The sequence below is a fragment of the Perna viridis genome, chromosome 9, assembly GCF_037379345.1.
Source record: "Perna viridis isolate PV_CMFRI_1.1 ecotype Kerala chromosome 9, ASM3737934v1, whole genome shotgun sequence".
NCBI classification, from domain to species: Eukaryota; Metazoa; Mollusca; class Bivalvia; order Mytilida; family Mytilidae; genus Perna; species Perna viridis.
In genome coordinates, this window is record NC_142453.1 from 26,391,902 (window position 1) to 26,413,025 (window position 21,124).

The 21,124-nt window shown below is 31.7% G+C and overlaps 1 protein-coding gene and 2 long non-coding RNA genes across 11 annotated transcripts in view; 1 reads left to right on the forward strand and 2 right to left on the reverse strand.

Moving 5' to 3' along the window:
- Nucleotides 1-5,818: 5,818 nt before the first annotated feature.
- LOC148607538 (uncharacterized) lies at nucleotides 5,819-8,853 on the reverse strand. Its single transcript, XR_015914860.1, has 3 exons — nucleotides 8,747-8,853; nucleotides 7,789-7,964; nucleotides 5,819-7,237 (listed from the first exon to the last, which is right to left on the reverse strand). It is a non-coding gene; the product is annotated as an uncharacterized LOC148607538 (long non-coding RNA).
- A 29-nt stretch (nucleotides 8,854-8,882) lies between these two features.
- The window catches only part of LOC148607539 (GTPase IMAP family member 4-like), a 33,434-nt gene continuing 21,192 nt past the window's right edge, over nucleotides 8,883-21,124 (forward strand). For 3 of the 9 annotated variants that reach the window (XM_088543446.1, XM_088543445.1, XM_088543441.1), the window contains exons 1-2: nucleotides 14,396-15,580; nucleotides 17,478-17,521. The gene's annotated coding sequence lies outside the window, so the exon portion shown is untranslated. Of the gene's footprint in view, nucleotides 8,967-14,395; nucleotides 15,581-17,477; nucleotides 17,526-21,124 lie in introns of those variants that run through there. The other 6 variants (XM_088543448.1, XM_088543447.1, XM_088543440.1 and 3 more) reach the window with 5 other exon arrangements.
- LOC148607540 (uncharacterized) lies at nucleotides 17,989-19,989 on the reverse strand. The gene is made up of 3 exons (XR_015914859.1): nucleotides 19,783-19,989; nucleotides 19,133-19,206; nucleotides 17,989-18,798 (listed from the first exon to the last, which is right to left on the reverse strand). It is a non-coding gene; the product is annotated as an uncharacterized LOC148607540 (long non-coding RNA).

Below are 21,124 nucleotides of genomic sequence, written 5' to 3' on the forward strand. Positions count from 1 at the left end.
ATAGAATTTCATTCTTATGATTACTTTAACTATTGTTTTGACGTCCCTGAATTAATTTTTTTTACTTTAAATTGGACCTTTTATGTGAGTTAAATAAGTTTCAATATTTGTATTTTTTGTAATCGTTTGTATTAGATATTTTCAATATTATTGCATTTATACGTTTTAAGACATCTCAAGTGGAACCATGACAGACAATAGATTCAATCTACATCTAAATGTCGACATATGAACAGTTGATGTTACAAAGTAATGACTTGACCTGATACTAGAGTCATATCGTCAATGTTTTTTCGAGTTTCCGATCGGCATTTTATTTCATGATTATGGTTGAATAATGAAAAAGGTAACATATCGTTCTTACTTTCTTTCCAAATTAGAAAAAAAAACAAATTAGAAGTATTTTCATTTATACATATCTGGTCCATAGAAATAATTATCATAATATGCAAAATAAAGTACATGCATTGAATTTTGATGCGCAGTTTAACACACTAATTTTGTAATAGCCGCGAATGTGAAAAACAGAAGCGTGCTTGCAATATCGTATACATTACATTGACAAAATGTCCATCTTAATTATCGTTAACTATGTTACATTACATACATGTATGTACATCTTTATATGTAATTGTCATTCTCTGTGCAGTATGTGTGTAAAGTATTTTAGGTAATAACCCAACATTTAGACAGTTTATTATTTGTACAATCAAAATCAAGAAAGAAAGACATGATTTGTAATTTCATTTTGTTAAAATTAGTTAAAATTGCAATGAAAAGCACTACATAAAATGAACATTTCCATGGCTGTCTCTAAAAAGAAATTTAAATTTACCCTTTTTGATAATTCAATCTATTATAAAACGGTACATTGTATGGCTTCTTTTTTTAATTTCAGTTCTGAACCTAAAATTCGTTTTCCCTATAATGACGTTGGTCGGAAGAAAAATGTCTTGAATGCAAATTTAACGGGCTCTTTCGACCAACAACTGCAACGCACATGTATATATGGTCATATTGGACAACTAATATTTGAGGAGTCACAAGTAATCACTGCAAAGCAAGTGAAGAGTCCAGTCTAACCCCAAACGTGAATAAAAATCTGGCAAAGGTACTAACAAAAACCCAATATATATGTGTGGATACGCATTCAGAACTCAACGTTAATAAAAATGACTTGTTCGTGAGTTCTTTTTGGACAAGTGGAAATAAGTAGTGTACTGAAAAATCAAACAATGGTTTACGGTTTATAAATTCTACGCACTGGATTGTTTTTGTTGAGTATTGTACATTTTTACCACTGTTGATTCGTAGAAAAGAATTCGCTGTTTTGATAAAAGTTTGATGTCACAACAATAGTTTGATTTTGAGATCTGAATTTTTTCCAATTTTTTCAACATTTTTCATTGACTTGAAGTTTTTTAACCATAACCATAAAACTCCGATTCATCCATTGTTCATTGAATTGTATGAGTTATTCAATTTAAAGACACAAATTGTAATAATTTGAATAAAATCACTGTTATGTTTCGGGGTAAAGGGTAGATTTTCCACTTCACATGCCATTACAAATTGATCAGTGTTATAATATTTTGACTCATCGTAAAGCGGAATCACTGAAAGGGAGTTTCGAATAAAAGAAAAATCTTATTTAAGTAAAGTTCAATAATCATATTTTAAGCATGATTTTTTTTATTCGAAATGTAGATCAGTGGAATATTTGAATTGATTTTTTTCGGTTGGCAAATAGGTCAATTCTCGTTCAATAGGTAATAAAAAGTAAAAGAATGAGGTGTTGATAATTCTGGGGGTATCTAAAGTATGTGTGGTCTTTAGGGTATAATTACATGCTTTCGGCGAAGAAATCTTATGATTTGTTTATGCCATAAGCATATAGTAATAAAACAAACATAATTTCGTTTAGGGTAGTTTTATTTTCAGTACCATGTTGGCATTTTGCGGTTCCGAGTTGACGTTTTTCGCTTCTATTTTTGAAGAGAACAAATGTCGAAAGTAAGTTATGTAAAGCTGGAACTGAGAATTGTTAACTTAGAACTGAAATGTCACTTTGAAAATGAGAATTGTCAACTTATTGATAGTTATCATAATTTCCACAGATTTGAAGATTTAGAAAACATCTTCATTTTTGTAAATTTTATTTATTTAAAAACCAAAACAAGACAGCATTGACAAACATCATCTACTGGGCGTGAATTTGTGGTGTGGGCTTTCCAAAGTAAGGAATGTCTGACCTCTTTATGTCTTTTTTTTCAATTTCAATTACAGTTTTCTTTTATGTTGCTGGAGTCTATAAAGGCAACTTTTTCACTGTATATATTTATATCATGTATATTATTTTGGGACTAGATGTATTCTGTCCTGATGTATGCGGGTTTTCTCGTTGTTCATTGAATACCCAGTGGTGAGATTGCTGTTCATTTGATACCAAATCAAGTTATCAGCCTATGATGATGAGGATGACTTATATGATTTTGAACTAAATTAACCTACTGGCCATATATAATAAAAGTAGCCTTGTTTTGTTTGTTGTTAGCTCCTAATTCAACACAATAATACAAAGTAATAAGAATATAAGATAAAAATAAGAAATTCCAAGTGACGTTTGCTATTAAAAGAAAGCTTTTCTCTTTGGTCAAATTTTAAATAAAGAGGAAATAGAAACCAATATTTTAAGATTCTGATGTGTTTTGAATATGTAATGCATAAAGCACATAACCACATTTTGACAGCCTTATCTGTTAGTTATATCGAGTCTTGGTTTGTTCCTCATTTACAAATACTTTAATTCAATATCGTCATGACATAGTGTATACTTAACTTTCAAGAAGATATAAATAGACACATGTTTTTCTCTACATAGCATATCAATATTATTAGAATATTCGAGTAAATGTTAAGGAAATGTTCTAATATTAATGTAGATTTATTCATTGTGTTTAAACTATTGATGCAATAATCAGATTCTAATTCTGTTCTCTACATTGTGTTTGTATATCATTGATGTTTCCTGTTTTCTCGTTTAGGCTATTTACTCGGATTTCAATTCATCTTATTTGTCCTTTTCTTCACGCTTTAAAATTATGCCAATATAAATTAAAAAAAAAAACGAAAATTTTCTTTATTTTTTCCTAGAAAGTAAAGCAAACTGCCCATCATAGTTGAGGACTTGCCAAAGATTGTCAAGATAACCTATCCCAGCTGAACATGCAAACCCTATTCGTTCAAAATCTGTATCATGCTCTTCTCTACCAAGGTACACCCAAGCTCCAAATCTCACGCCTAACTCATGATGTATCCGATGGAAACCAACACTATCTATTTCATAATTAAATGTCACAAACGACGTGTTATTTACGTTTAAAGAACAAATTTTATCAGCCCATAACTCTATCGATTTTCTGCCGACAACACAACCAAAACACAGATATAACTTCCTCGATAGCTTCCATGAGTAAAACAAAAAAAAACACAAATTCTGATTTCCATTTACAGATCCCGTATATTGCTGTCATATACTCTTCCCAATAATTGCCCGGAAATTCAGAAACAAGTACAGGCTTACTTGCATTTATTAATGAAGTTAAGCTACTGTACTGTAGGAAGTTCCCAGCCTTAATATCATAGAGTTTTGTTGTTTCAGTATCAGTTATAAGAGTCGATGTGTCTTGGAAGCAATTTACGCGGATTACATATACACTTCTAGGAGTGATAAACAGAAAATCTATTTGGGCTTCAGGAAGCATCATTTCTTATTTTAGCATCAACCACGCTCCATAAATTGGAATTATAACTTTAAAGTTCTTATGGATGCCGTCCAGGACTATGCAAGAAATTGGATAAAACGAGAACAAAAAGACATTGATTCTCTGTCAGAGTGGTTGAAGGCCGTTACGTCAATGAGTGCCAAGGCTACAACAGTTTTCAAAGACCCCGATGTAGCAAAAACATTTTCTACTATACATGACAAATATGTTGTCGTACCAGCAGACAAAGCACAAAACAACATTGTTTTTGTCTGCAAAACGTTTTATATCCACTCTTTCCAAAGAAGAGATTCAAAAACTTTTAACTTCTATACTCACAACTTTCAAAGAGGGTCTACAGTCCTACCACAACACTTGTTACTCCCGTAGTGGTATTACTTCAATGTAGATCCTGAAAAATTGGAAAGATCTTTTGAAAACAATCAGTTCAAGACTATTATCTGAATATAATAGCATTAAAACCTATGATTTTTCAACACTGTATACTTCTATTCACCATACTCAGTTAAAATCCCGACTTAAAAACATTATACATCGTTGTTTTTTTCCAAAAAAGATGGTACACCTAGATACAAATATGTAGTTCTTTGTAGAGATTCCTCATACCTTGTCAGAAATAATTCCAAATCATCTTCCAAATATACAGAGGAAGATGTTTACAAAATGTTGTTTAATCGACAACATATTTGTCCAGTGTGGTGGACGTGTTTTCCAACTAACGGTCGGCATTCCAATGGGAACAAATTGTGCCCCTTTACTAGCTGACCTATTTCTTCACTCTTATGAGGCTGACTTTATAGCTGATCTGATCAGAAAGAAAGAACATTGTTTAGCTAGATCCTTCAATCTCAGTTTCCGCTATATAGATGACGTGTTATCTTTAAACAATCCTAATTTCGGGGATTTGATACATCGCATCTACCCAAAAGAACTTGAGATAAAGGATACTACAGACACTATGAAGTCAGCCTCATATCTTGACCTACACTTAGAAATCGATGGTGAAGGAAAACTATTGACCAAACTTTACGACAAACGTGATGACTTTTCATTCAAAATTGTCAACTTTCCTTTCCTCTGTGGCAACATTCCATCAGCACCTGCGTATACGTTATGCCAGAGCTTGCCGAAACTACGCAAACTTTTTGTATCGCGGTAGAAGTCTAACAAATAGGTTTCTGGAACAGGGTTATGTTGCTACAATATTGAAGTCATCACTACAGAAGTTTTATGGTCGTCATCATGAACTCGTGGATCGTTATGGTGTATCCATCAACACCATGAAACTGATTTATTCAATGGGTCATATTATTCCTTTCCTCGTTTGTCTACCCCGGACTTGACTTTTTATGAGCAACTCGGCGGGTGTTTCTAAAAAGCAGAGGACGCTTACCCTATGCACCTGGTCCATGCTACCAGTTTTTAGTGGGTTCCGAGTTGCTCACTTGCTTTTGTTACTTTGTATGTTTGATTTTAGTTACTTTATGTTCTTTGTTGTGTATGTCTGTTTTCCATGTCTGGTCTTTGTCCCTGGATTGCATTCTTTTGATTACCGCTATAATCTTGGTTCCCTTGATTACTCCTTAATTCGTGGATACCAAATATCATGGAGTTTGGAAGATTTTCGCTGGGTTCTAAATTTTGTGCTTTGGCCTACCCACCAAAGCCACAGAAGTTGGTACCAACGAACAATTATAGTACTTTCACAGTATATACTTACACTATAGGGGAATAATCATGATATCTATGGTACTTTGTATTGGAGTTCTATTTTTTGTATTAAAAGGGCAATAACAAACAATTCTATTCTAATTTATTGAATTCGGTACTTTGTTTAAAAAGAAGTGAATTGACTGAACATGCAATATGCCTAGATACTGTAGCTTTGAGATACTACTGTAGAGTGTCCTTGAGTTATCTCAGGACGGATATTGTGATAAACCTAATATAATATCGAGAGCACACCCGCTATATTTCAAACATGTAATTAATAAGTTGTAAGTTTTCAGTGATTAGTCTTACTTATAGTTAGGGACCACGGAATCCGAGTTAATAGTTTATAATAACACAAGATGATTGATTTAGTTTTTTTTTTTTTAAGTACGTACACGTATTTTGTTTATCGGAATTTTTGTATTTAAGCTGAATCCTAAATAATTAATCCTATACTCGGCGTCACATAAATAACATACTGTTAAAATTTGAATAAAAATATTTTCTACGACTTTATTGACACCTACCGTCGTTTAAATTGTCTTAAATGACTTGCTCATTCGTTTAGCCAAACGGCTTCTCCTTAAACAAGTCGCTTTCAGCTAAAATCATGCGTAACAAATCCTTCGACATTTGTTCTCTTCAAAAATAGAAGCGAAAAACGTCAACTCGGAACCGCAAAATGCCAACATGGTACTGAAAATAAAACTACCCTAAACGAAATTATGTTTGTTTTATTACTATATGCTTATGGCATAAACAAATCATAAGATTTCTTCGCCGAAAGCATGTAATTATACCCTAAAGACCACACATACTTTAGATACCCCCAGAATTATCAACACCTCATTCTTTTACTTTTTATTACCTATTGAACGAGAATTGACCTATTTGCCAACCGAAAAAAATCAATTCAAATATTCCACTGATCTACATTTCGAATAAAAAAAATCATGCTTAAAATATGATTATTGAACTTTACTTAAATAAGATTTTTCTTTTATTCGAAACTCCCTTTCAGCGATTCCGCTTTACGATGAGTCAAAATATTATAACACTGATCAATTTGTAATGGCATGTGAAGTGGAAAATCTACCCTTTACCCCGAAACATAACAGTGATTTTATTCAAATTATTACAATTTGTGTCTTTAAATTGAATAACTCATACAATTCAATGAACAATGGATGAATCGGAGTTTTATGGTTATGGTTAAAAAACTTCAAGTCAATGAAAAATGTTGAAAAAATTGGAAAAAATTCAGATCTCAAAATCAAACTATTGTTGTGACATCAAACTTTTATCAAAACAGCGAATTCTTTTCTACGAATCAACAGTGGTAAAAATGTACAATACTCAACAAAAACAATCCAGTGCGTAGAATTTATAAACCGTAAACCATTGTTTGATTTTTCAGTACACTACTTATTTCCACTTGTCCAAAAAGAACTCACGAACAAGTCATTTTTATTAACGTTGAGTTCTGAATGCGTATCCACACATATATATTGGGTTTTTGTTAGTACCTTTGCCAGATTTTTATTCACGTTTGGGGTTAGACTGGACTCTTCACTTGCTTTGCAGTGATTACTTGTGACTCCTCAAATATTAGTTGTCCAATATGACCATATATACATGTGCGTTGCAGTTGTTGGTCGAAAGAGCCCGTTAAATTTGCATTCAAGACATTTTTCTTCCGACCAACGTCATTATAGGGAAAACGAATTTTAGGTTCAGAACTGAAATTAAAAAAAGAAGCCATACAGTGTACCGTTTTATAATAGATTGAATTATCAAAAAGGGTAAATTTAAATTTCTTTTTAGAGACAGCCATGAAAATGTTCATTTTATGTAGTGCTTTTCATTGCAATTTTAACTAATTTTAACAAAATGAAATTACAAATCATGTCTTTCTTTCTTGATTTTGATTGTACAAATAATAAACTGTCTAAATGTTGGGTTATTACCTAAAATACTTTACACACATACTGCACAGAGAATGACAATTACATATAAAGATGTACATACATGTATGTAATGTAACATAGTTAACGATAATTAAGATGGACATTTTGTCAATGTAATGTATACGATATTGCAAGCACGCTTCTGTTTTTCACATTCGCGGCTATTACAAAATTAGTGTGTTAAACTGCGCATCAAAATTCAATGCATGTACTTTATTTTGCATATTATGATCATTATTTCTATGGACCAGATATGTATAAATGAAAATACTTCTAATTTGTTTTTTTTCTAATTTGGAAAGAAATTAAGAAAGATATGTTACCTTTTTCATTATTCAACAATATCATGAAATAAAATGCCGATCGGAAACTCGAAAAAAACATTGACGATATGACTCTAGTATCAGGTCAAGTCATTACTTTGTAACATCAACTGTTCATATGTCGACATTTAGATGTAGATTGAATCTATTGTCTGTCATGGTTCCACTTGAGATGTCTTAAAACGTATAAATGCAATAATATTGAAAATATCTAATACAAACGATTACAATTAATACAAATATTGAAACTTATTTAACTCACATAAAAGGTCCAATTTAAAGTAAAAAAAATTAATTCAGGGACGTCAAAACAATAGTTAAAGTAATCATAAGAATGAAATTCTATTGATCCGGAAAAGGAAATCAATCGCCCTTTTGGCTCCTGTGGTCCTTTTCACACAAAAATCGTAAGTGTAAAATTAGTCGTAAGTTATGACGTCACAATACTTTGATTTACTATGATGTCATAACTTACGACTAATTTTACACTTACGATTTTTTTTTGTGTTTTCATTTTTACAAATCAACTGCATTTCATTGTATCTTTTACTGATTTAATTTAGGTCAATTAGGAGACTCAATTTGCTTTGATCTCTTCACATGGCAGTTTTAAAATTCTCTAAATATTTTGTTTATGTAAACGAAATGAATATTTTAAAATTATCTTTCTACAACCTATATGTATTACCAATGTAAGAACAGCAATGATATCTTATAGATAAATAAATATATCTATATATTAACGTCTCATGATGATTTGCTTGTCATTTATGCTGCTGCCGTTTCAAAGTTCTCTGTGGTTATTGACATGAAAGGTAGTAAGAATTGTCGGACCCGAATCATACCACCAAATAAGTATCACATTGTATTACAAAATTCAAAACCTCAAGCATTACACCTAGACCTCAGTATATAATAGATAATAAAAGACATTTGAAATCTACACTTTATGACATACTGTATGATGTTTACTTCCCAGATGTAAAATTTCCAGTTTCTTAGTGTCAATGTATCAAAATCCTTGGGTGATAAGAGAAGGACACTAAATCAATAACCTGCAAAAATGTATGTGTTTATTTAAGGTGATAATATTCGAATTTCATAAGGATATTATTAACTGTTGTAAGATAAAACAATTTTATCAAGACATTTACAGCAGGTAGTCACGTTTTCCGAAGGTCAGTATAACATTTCTTATATTATACACTATGCTTTTTGTTTTTTTTTTAAATTATAACTTAAAATCTTGAAATAACACAAATGCAAATGTTTTTCTTCTTTTCGATACAAATGGCTTGCACAAAACGACACGTTAACAGATAATAATAGACAAATGTGAAATCTTAAACGGGTATTGATTGATCGTAATCATTGTCATATTTCCTCTTTTAACACAAAATAATTACTACAATGCAATAACACAGTAAATTCAAAATTAATTGTTTACGAATACATTGCAAGTTATCGTAAACATACTGAGAAATGATGTCAAAAAGTGTAAGTTTATATAATTAAGCTGAAAAACTATTGATCCATAAGTTCAAATCCTCAGCCTTCCGAATCGCAAACAAAGAATCTTCAGTTCTTATCCACAAGGCATTTTCTATACAGGAATATATTTTCCGTCTTTTTAGAGAACATATCATATAGTACTAGTACGTTAGAGAAATAAAGATACGTAACCAATAATAAGTATAACATATAATGAAGTAGAACATTTGGACACAAATATTTTGAATGTGTAAAATAAAAACCCATAGGAGCATAAAAAATGGTAGATAAGAAATGTTGGCTTTACCTTGAAACTTTATTAGATTAAGTAATATTATTATGCTAACAAATGTGAAAGTTCTCATAGCGAAACTCTTCCTCAATCGTGTGTCTCAAATTCCGCAAAAACGTTTGTTTTCCTACCTTTTTCTAAAGAGAAAAGTAATGCTCATTGAATATGTGTACCTTCAAAAATATTCAATATTTATAGAAAGAAATTATTTCTCTTAAATCCGTACAATGTACCCGTCTTCGTATAGATCTTGAATTATATAGTATTCGCAACTCGGTGTTTAACAATTATTAATCAAATTCTTAGCAGATATATTTCGTTCCTGAATATGAGTTCTGGAAAAATACACGCATTAGTATTTTACAATTTAGATCATTAAGATAATGTTCAGTTGACATTTCAGAAGTACTCTTATAAAGGCCATTTAATGTACACATGTACTCTATGTCTCATATATTAAGAGAGATAAATGAAAATTACTTTTCTATTACAAGAATTTTATTCACAATTAATATTCTGTTTCTTATGTATTGAAAATGTATTTAGAATATATTGTAAAGATTTGAATGTCTTGCACACTTTGTCTGAAAATGTTTTGGTTCTCTACAAAGAGTAATCAAGGGAATCAAGGTTATAGCAGTAATCAAAAGAATGTAATCCAGGGACAAGACCAGAGATGGAAAACAGATATACACAACAAAGAACATAAAGTAACTAAATTCATACATACAAAATACCAAAAGTAAATTAGCAACTCGGACTCCACTAAAACACTGGGAGCAAGGACCAGGTGCACCGTTAGGGTAAGCGTTCTCTGCAGATGGATACACCATAACGATCCACGAGTTCATGATGACGACCATAAAACTTCTGTAGTGATGACTTCAATCTTGTAGCAACATAACCCTGTTCCAGAAGCCTATTTGTTAGAGTTCCTACGCGATACAAAAAAGCTGCGTAGTTTCGGCAAGCTCTGGCATAACGTATGAGTTGTAACATGAACACTTCATACATAAGTGCTAAAGGGATGTTGCCACAAATGAAAAGAAAGTTGACATTGCTGAATGAAAAGTCGTCACGTTTGATGTAAAGTTTGGTCAATAGTTTTCCTTTACCATCGATTTCTAAGTGTAGGTCAAGATATGAGGCTGACTTCACAGTGTCTGTAGTATCCTTTATCTCAAGTTATTTGGGATAGATGCGATGTATCAAACCTCCGAAATTAGGATTGTTTGAAGATAATACGTATCCTATATAACGGAAACTGAGATAAAAAGATTCAACTGGGATGAAAAGATCTCGCTAAACGATATTCTTTCCTTCGGACCAGATCAGCTATAAAGTCAGCCTCATAAGAGTGAAGGAATAGGTCAGCAAGTAAAGGAGCACAATTTGTTCCCATTGGAATGTCGATCGTTAGTTGGAAAACACGTCCACCACACTGGACAAATATGTTGTCGATTAAAAATTCCAGCATTTTGTAAACATCGTCCACTGTATATTTAGAAGATGTATTGGAATTATTTCTTACAAAGTATTAGGAAACTCTACCAAGAACTAAATATGTGTATCTAGGTATCTTCTTTTTCAGAAAAACAACGATGTATAATGATTTTAACTGCGTATGGGAATAGAAGTATACAGTGTTATTAAAAATTATAGGTTTTAACGCTATTATATTCAGATAATAGTCTTGAACTGATTGCCTTCAAAAGGTCTTTCGAATTTTACAGGATCCACATTGAATTAATACCACTATGGGAGTTTAGTGCTTTGTTTGCTGGTACGATAACATATTTGTCATGTATAGTAGACAATGTTTTTGCCACACCAGGGTCTTTGAAAACTGATGTAGCCTTGGCACTCATTGACCTACTTAAAACTTTCATCCGTTTCAAAATTAAAGTCCTTCTGGACTTTAACCACTTTGACAGAGAATCAATGTCTTCTTGTTCTCGTTTTATCCATTTTCTGGCATAGTCCTCCAAGGCATCCATAACGACTTTAAAGTTATAATTCCAATTTATGGAGCGTGGTTCACGGTACTTGGGACCTTTAGAAAGGATATTACGCAGATAGTCGTTTTCGATGATGGTTAAGTCTCCCGATACGACGTGACCAGAAGGACCATATTTGAATGGAGAGTTTTTGCAAGAACAGTCAATTGGTTTAGCCTTGAAGTCTTCCATCTCGAGGTTCTGCAATAGCCTTTTAAAATTGAATTTTTTGAGAATTGTTATACACTACCAATAATTTACCAATGTTAAACTAACACATTTTTATTTTGTATTGAAACCGTACTGTTGTAATGACTACTGAAACAGTACTGTCTTTTACAGTGACGTTACAGTACTGTCGTTTACAGTAATGTTACAGTTCTGTCATTTACAGTAATGTTACAGTTCTGTCATTTACAGTACTGTTTTATTCCTGAATATTACAGTACTGTTCCAATACTGTCATTTATAGTACTGTTTCAATACTGAGTTTTACAGCACTGTTCCATTACTGAATTTCAAAGTACTGTTTCATTACCGGATTTTACAGTACTGTTCTATCACTGAATTGTACAGTATTGTTTCATTACTGAATTTTACAGTACTGATCTATTACTGAATATTCACAGTACATTTTCACTACTGTGTGTATGACAGTATCGTTTCAGTAAGTTTTTAATTACAAGGACGGTATTACATTTCACTAAGTTGTAGGTCTACCTATGCACTGTGTATTTATAAGACCTATCACATACTGACATAATATGTTTGAAGATCGCATAGACATTTTGAGAAATACATATTTAACTTTGTTATTTTTAAAATGTGACGTCACAATGTTTGTAACGTCATCAACTCCTTGACGTAAACCATGAAAAGAGTTCAGGAAAGAAAATAGAAATATTTTTTTGTGAAACAGGACCCTGCTGAGATTGTTTTACTAACTGTATGAAAACGAAAAATCAATGTTGGAAAACATACTAGCTTTATAACATCGAGAAAAGAAAAATCACTATCGTTATTTTAGCATCTAATAAGATACCCGTTGATATTTATATGCCAAAAAATGTGTTGTACACACGATCCAAAAATTTAAAGGTAATTACAGAAGTGATGTGTACGTCATTCAGCCACTTTTCTTTTAAACAAAAGTACATCGTTTGGTGTTCTACTAATAACATGATTATAAGAGTACCCACTTTGCATGTAGGTGATCAATAGACATGCCTTCTTACCATCGTCCTATTTCAGTTTGTTCCTTTCACAATGTCCAACATTTTTGAAGGATCAGTTTGTTCGTATCTCTATGTAGACATGAGTATTTAACTGATAAACTGATTTAAGACAAGTCCATTCATATAGAACATACAACACTCACGAAGATGCTGGTAATTGATGAATGGTTGAAATACATAAATAATATTTCAGGAATGTTTGTGATCTCGTAAATCATGTTTTACTTGTTGGCTAAGCTGAAATTCTATGGTATAGAAAGTAACCTATGGCCCAAGTGAGCTAAAAAGGGGTTACCAACCCGCAGAACATCCCAAGTATTTGGAGACTATCCAATTGTACAAATATCATTGCGTTTTATAGAGTGGAAACTGCAACATTTAAGCCTTCAGCATGTTTATAGATGCATCAAAAATTTGATTTTTCTCTTTTTTTACTGGTTAAAGAGTCGCTATATAGTTTATGTTGTCCTGTATAAGATTTGATGCGTTGTATTTTTCATTATTGACATATATGTTATTGTGTACTAACTTGCTACATCACATACGTCGAAATGTTTCTCTTCGTAGTTTTGAAAAATAGGTTATCAAAATGATATACCTATAACTACATATCCTTTGGAAAAGATAATCACTTTAACAGACATCCTTGATTTTATGTGAAAGTCGTAGTATTTTAATATATCATTCATATTCAAAATAATAGAAACCACTTAACCCCTTGAATGGATTGATATTTTGCCTATACTCCCTTTGAGGGCCAAGGATCGGCCAAGATATTATTCACAAGAACACGGGTAGTGGTCCGTTGATTCCGTATTGTTTTTCATTGTTGACGTCAACTGTTTTTCTTTAAAGGTTTATTCGAAATAACAGCAACCATTTATTTTCAACTGAATTCCAAATTTTTATTTAACCTGAGCTAGTCGATTTATCGGCGAGTCCAGAAAAATATGCAACGGTTGCGAAACATGACTGAAGAAAGAAGGCGGAAATCCAGTGATTTTCTATAAAAAAAACTTTGATTTTTTAGCATCTTAACAGCACCCCATACCCAGTTGGAACAGCCTATAAAGTTCAGTATTTATCATTCCTAAGGTTTGCCAAATTGAAAATAATGAAAATGAGGTGACGTCAAGGTGCTGATGACGTTACAAATAATGTGACGTCGCAAAAGACAACAAAATCAAACATGTATTTTTAAAAATGTCTTTGCTATCTGAAAACATACATTACTTAAAATGTACTGTTTAACACAGTCTTGAAAATGCGTTGTAAAATACAGTACTGAAAACGTATTGTGAACTTCAATAAAGAAACAGTACTGTGAAATTCAGTAACGGAACAGTACTTTAACATTCAGGAATGAAACAGTACTGTAAATGATAGTAACGGAACAGTTCTGTAAAATTCAGTAATGAAACAGTACTGTAAATGACAGTACTGTAATATTACTTACTGTAAAAGACAGTACTGTAACGTCATTGTTAAAGTCAGTACTGTTTCAGTAGTCATTACAACTGTACAGTTTCAGTACAAAATAGAAATGTGTTAGTTTAACATTGGTAATTTATTGGTAGTTTAGTGTTGTAAGAAATAATCAGATTTTAATGTAGCTGAAAATTCCCTTGTTGTTTCGCCTGTTTTGTAATGTTTTATGACGTCTTCTTTTGCCATTACAAGTGTTCTTGTCGTATAAGAGAAAAGCATCTTACTAAAACATAAAACCTTCAAAAATTAATGTAACCCATGGAAAATCATTCAATAAAATGGTTAATTTCCGCCATCTTGACATTTATCGGATTTTTTTTTTGTTTTAAGAGCATATTTAATGTAAGTAATTTGTTACTAAGATAAATTTACAAAACATATAATGTGTATTACTTACTTGGTCGATTTCGAAAAAAATAATTTGCTCACGAGATTTATTACGAATCAAATACACGATTAAATAAAAACGAAGCAGATAATGAAAACCACTGATCTCAAGGGTAATCATTCATCTTACGAGCCGTTTAAAGAAAATATTTACCAAAAGAGTACCTATGACAATTTGTGCAGATAGGTGGAGATTTATTCCTTTTTTGTTTGTTTTATGATAAAATGCAATGAATTATCGTACATCATTATCAGATGTGAACTTAAGATATGTTCGAAACATTATTGGGTACACAAACTGTCAGAAATAATCAATCAACTTTTATTCTCGATCATAGTATGGAATTTGCAAACAACTTTGGATAAAGTTTGATCGTCTTTTCTTCCCTGTCAGTAGTACAGTTATCGTTTTTACCGATAAGAAGGTACGATTAAATTTAAAAAGCGGAACTAAACGGAATAAAAACCGATATTTTAATGCTTAGGTGAAATCATAATAGCAAAGTTGGTAAAAATAACATATGTAATTGATATTAAGCATCACAGCTTCAAGAAAACATTTTGAGATAAACAATCAAGATTTCATGCAGAGAAAAAAAATCCAAATTTTAAGGGTTTGCGTACGTCCTAGCACCTTTCTTTGAATCGGAACAAGAAACTCAGAAATATCTCCATTTGTAAATATAAACGGAAATTCCAATTGGACATATATTATCACCAGACACTGCGTAATTGAACATATTATATATAACATACTTTGTAGGAAACTTATTTTTTTAAACATTATAACCCTGTTTCCATTTTATCCTATATTTATGAAGGAAATTAGTTTGTTTATGTGATTTATAGTATGATTTGATATTATATCTACAACTACCTCAAAAGATTTAGAATTAACATCAGTGAGTATTAAGTATCATTACATTAGAAATATACAGTAGAATCTGAACATTGTGTGTCAAATCAAATTGTTATTTAAAATAAAACAGGTTTTTTGTTAGCAATTGACATAATTTATGACCATCCGACAACCTATTCCCAATCAACACCCTTAAAATTGTTATTACATGTAAAAAGGTAAGATATTTCCATGTAGTCAGTGTTCTTGTTTTAAACTGAAGAGCCCATTTGTTGGACGTCTATTGGTTTTATTGTTATGCTCATCTGTTCATCGGTGTACTTGGAGTTAATTGTTGGACAAGGTAAAAATCAGATAAAAAGGAAAAATAAATATTGGTGTCTTTATTTGTAGTCTTGCTTGTTTTATTTGCAGTTTTGTTGTTTCGTTGTTTTTTTTCTTTTTGTTTTTTTGTTTTTGTTTTTTTGTTTTTTGTTTTTTTGTTTTTTGTTGTTGTTTTCTTTTTATATTTCTTTCTTTTGTTTGGGGAGGAGGTTACTACAGCCTGCACAGTAGTTTCGTGTTTCCTAGTCGTTCATTGAAGACCCATTGGTTGCCTTGAAATATTTCGGAAATATTTGTATTAGGGAATTATGCCTTGGTGAAAAAGGTGTCGTCAATGAAAAACAAAAGTAGATTTTTACTATAGACCTACGCCGGCCAACAGTTAATTATTTATCAATACTACGGTTATTTATCAGCTATCACGGGGTGAGTGAATATACACTTAAAATTTGTGAGTCTTACCGGAGAGCAGATTGTCTTATTCTTGTCAGTAATACAATAAACGTCCTTAACGATAAGAAGGTATGATGAAATAAAAAAGGCGGAAAATCCAATAAACTATTTTAAATGCTTCGGTAGAATCAATAACAAATATAAGAAATATGCTTATTTGGTTAGGATATAATATGCTAATGATATTAAGCATCAAAGCTTACGTTTACAATGCTGTATATATATTTTTGGGGATTTACAACTTTTTGGGAAACATTTCGCATGAACATTTCTTATAAAAATACTGCTTGATAGAAGATACGCCATTTTTACGGTTTTCTGCGTATAATAGATATCAGGAAAAAGGATGAAAGCTAGATAGAATCTATGAGATTATGGGGACATGTGTTTTAAGTAACTTATTTTTTTTACATTATAACCTGTTTCTATTTTACCTCACATTCACTAAGGGAATATATAGTGTCTAAGTAGTTAATTGTACATATAATATGTCATTCACAAGTTACTCAAACGATTTAAAAACTTACAATAGTGAGTACTTTTAGTATCATTAAATAAGTCATGTACACTACAATATGTCAAATTAAATTGACAAATAAAGAAAGTTTGTAGGTAAGCAGTTGACAAAAATGAGGACCAAGACATTGTCTTCCTCCCCAGCTGCCCTTGAATTTGTATTAACGTTACAAAATATTGAAAATATATTCAGTGTTATTTTTGAGGACCACGGAAGAACAGCTTTGCTTGACGTATTTAGGCCTTGTTTATTTCTGTTTCCTGTTCAGTTGTGTACTCGGATTTAACTGTTAGATATTTTAATAATCGGAAAAAGGCGGGTCATGGTTGTTAAAAAATAAATATTGGTGTTTTAGTTTGTGAAGTCTTGCTTCAATCTTGTTATGAAACCACGTAATGATGTTAAAATCTGATTGATTTTTATCATGTTGGGTTTCTTGTTTGGAGTCATATCATTAAGTATGACAAATTGGAAAAATCTTTAAAAGTGGCGTATATTAGTCGATCATATGTATTTGTTTATTTTGAATATAACAATTTTAAATGCATCATGTATTATATATTATCCAGTAGACACTTTTGCTATTTTTATTGCGCCTGTCAGGATTACCTGAACTCTGTATCAATTATTTCGTTTACACTTTCAGTTTCCATGTATGTTGCTTGAGTATACAGAAGAACCTATATCGCTGTACGTATGTATAGTTTTATCTATTATTTTGACGGGGAGTTAGGGGTGTGGGGGCGTTAAACTATATTTAAATCATAACGTTTAATGGAATCAAATGTTAAAAGATAGTGATAAAACATTGAAATTTTTAATAACAAATTGACTGATGGAAACAAAACGAGGGTAGTAGGGCAGACAGCTTAAAATATTTCAGTTAACTTATTATACGGAATAATTTATATTAGGAAATTATGTCATGGTGGAAAAGGTGTGGTCAATGAAAAATGGAAGTAGCGTTTTGCTATAGACCTATGTCGGCCAACAATGAATTATTTATCAATACTGCATTTATCTATCAGTTATCACGAAGTGAGTGAATATACCCTTATAAGTTGTAAGTCTTACCGGAGAGCAGATTGTCTTATTCTTGTCAGCAATACAATAAACGTCCTTAACGATAAGGAAGATATAATGAAGTTAAAAAAGCGGAAAATCCAATAATTTATTTTAAAATGTTTGGTAGAATCAATAACAAACACAAGAAATATGCTTATTTGGTTAGGATATAATATGTTAATGATATTATGTTAATGCAAACCACTAAACTGCAAATCTTGCGCCGCTTTTTCTACAACCTACCATGTCATGTGAGTAACCATTGGATGCAGATTTGCATTGGATTTAATAAAATGCATTTTGTTTTACAATATTTACTAAAATAAATTTGTAGTTACAATTTTAAATTCATGGAATATTTTTATCCCATGGGATTTCATGAAATTCCATGAGAATTTCATAAATCCCATGAGATTGTTTGTGTCCCATGGGATTGTTTTCCCGTGGGATTTTTTCTCCAATGGGATATCTTGTGTTAAAATACAATGATAGTCATAGAGAGTGTATGCCTTACATATTCACTTTGTGCATTTTTCGTCTGTGCAGTATGAATAAAAAAGCTTGATGACTGAAAGAGAGACAATTATTGCATTGTTTTGGGATGTTTTTGAAGTTTTCAAACTCTCATAGGTTTGAAATGAAATCACTTTGAAAATTCACTGATCAATCACAAATGAAAAACAACAAAATAGAAAACAAATATTCAAAGACACTCTGACTATAAATATACTGCTTAAGAATATAAACTTAAAATGCTATATCAGTAGTACTTTTATCTTATTATTTCAATCAATTATAAAAATTCTAATGGAAGTCTAAATTCAGGTCCATAATCAGCTTTTTGGCATTTCTTTTTCTTCTTGATCAGCTTCAACCCATGAAACATGCTTCCTTTCTTGTCTCTGTAGAATTAAAAAAGTAAAAATTTTTATACGAACAAAATATATGAAATATTTTACATTATCATTTTATTTGTAATTAAAGTGATCTTATTTCTTCTTACTTGATACATGTTCATTTCTAATATCAACAGCTAAAATTACTTGCAATCAGACTTTTAAAAAATAACATGAACAGACAAACAGACACACAGATAAAGTGCTTTCTATATAAGTTGGTGGCAGCATTTTTGATTTATTGTGCAAAGTATGAAGAACAGATGGACGGACACCAGTATGCCATAATATGTCCAATCTAAAAAAGCAGAGTATAAAAATTCTAGAGAACAGTGTATACCTGATATGATTAGCTATCAAGTTTGCATATACTGAATAGGTCATTCACCATAGAGCCAAGCAGGTGGCTGGTCCCTGAAATGGTGAAAACAATTCTGCATGATAATACATATGGTACCTTTCAACTTAGTTCAAAATTAATTAAGAGATTTTAGAGAAAGCTGTGGTTGAACTTTCAAAAAATGTAACAAGTTTAGTGGAGTCTGAGTTGCTCATTTGTTTTTGTTACTTTGTATGTATGATTTTAGATACTTAATGTTCTTTGTTGTGTATGTCTGTTTTCTATGTCTGGTCTTTGTCCCTGAATTACATTCCTTTGATTGCCGCTATTACATTAGTTCCCTTGATTACCTTTGAAACATAAGATATGTTAGTGGTGAAAAAAGAAGAGCTTAAAAATAATGGTCCAGTACAACTATAATTTTAGAATAGGACTTGACAAACTCTATTTGCAAATGAATATTTATACCGTAAAGAGATTTGTTTTTTGCCTTAATCATATAAGAAAAGCATCTCTATATGAAAAGAGATATCTCCTGATAGCAAATAATAGTGGTCTTTACCAGAACTTAACATCTAGCTAGAGCTTGTTTATCCTTCCTCAGACATGATGTAATATTTAATTTTGCAAGTTCTGTATATGTTACTCACCTTCTACGAGTCATTGCTAAGAATCCTTTCATGTATCCTCTAATCTCTCTTGAGCAACATAGAGCACCTTCAAAACAAAATTATACTTATCATGCATTTTTTCAGAATTAGATAACTTTCAGATTCGGTATATAGATAGTAAAATGGAGTTATAAACATGTAACTGAAACAGGGGCTGCACTGGCTTCCAAAATTCTGTCACCAATTTTTTTAATCAATTTTCAAAAACAAGAGCAAAAAGGTGGTGCCAAAAAAAAATATTCAAATTTTTTAAAATATCACAGTTCTAAGTCCACTGATGAAAGTCCATGAGTAGAAAGAGTAATCAAGGGAACCAAGGTTATAGCAGTAATCAAAAGAATGTAATCCGGGGACAAAGACCAGACATGGAAAACAGACATACACAACAAAGAACATAAAGTAACTAAAATTATACATACAAAGTAACAAAAGTAAATGAGCAACTCGGACTCCACTAAAAACTGGGAGCAAGGACCAGGTGCACCGGTAGGGTAAGCGTCCTCTGTTTTTCTGGAAACACCTGCCGAGTTGCGCATAAAAAGTTAAGTCCGGGGAAGACAAACGAGGAAAGGAAAACTATGACCCGTTGAATAAATCAGTTTTCATGGTGCTGATGGATACACCATAACGATCCACGAGTTCATGATGACGACCATAAAACTTCTGTAGTGATGACTTCAATCTTGTAGCAACATAACCCTGTTCCAGAAGCCTATTTGTTAGAGTTCTAGCGCGATACAAAAAGTCTGCGTAGTTTCGGCAAGCTCTGGCATAACGTATGAGTTGTGATATGAACACTCCATACGCAGGAGGTGAGACCAGCTCTTGTTGTCCAGTACATGCAGCCCCACTTGTAGTAGTAAAATGGTAATGACTAAGTGATCCTTCAACTCGCGTTTATTTCCGTTTAGTAAACGGCAATATCGAATACTCGGGAATGAATGATACTAACCTGTTTCTATTTTGGAAAGAACAAGTTTAAAATATTGATTGCATCCAAGATTTTGAAAGCAGTGAAATTTCTTATTCTCGCGAGCTTATTCTTATGCGAAGAGTTTTTCAACGAGTTTGGATATACATGGGAAAGAAACGAATTATGGTATAATGTGACAAGTTATGATTTGACCACGGACCAAAAGATAACAACACGTGGAAACGTTCTATCGTGCACCACATTTCACACTCCTAGTATTTTAATCATAAGTACATTTTTTTATCATGCTTTCTTAAAATTAGACAGCACGTCTAAAACCAACCAAACTTAATTTTATGTCTTGTTTAAAAACAGTTATTAATCATAACCAGTCTTAGTTTTTTATTT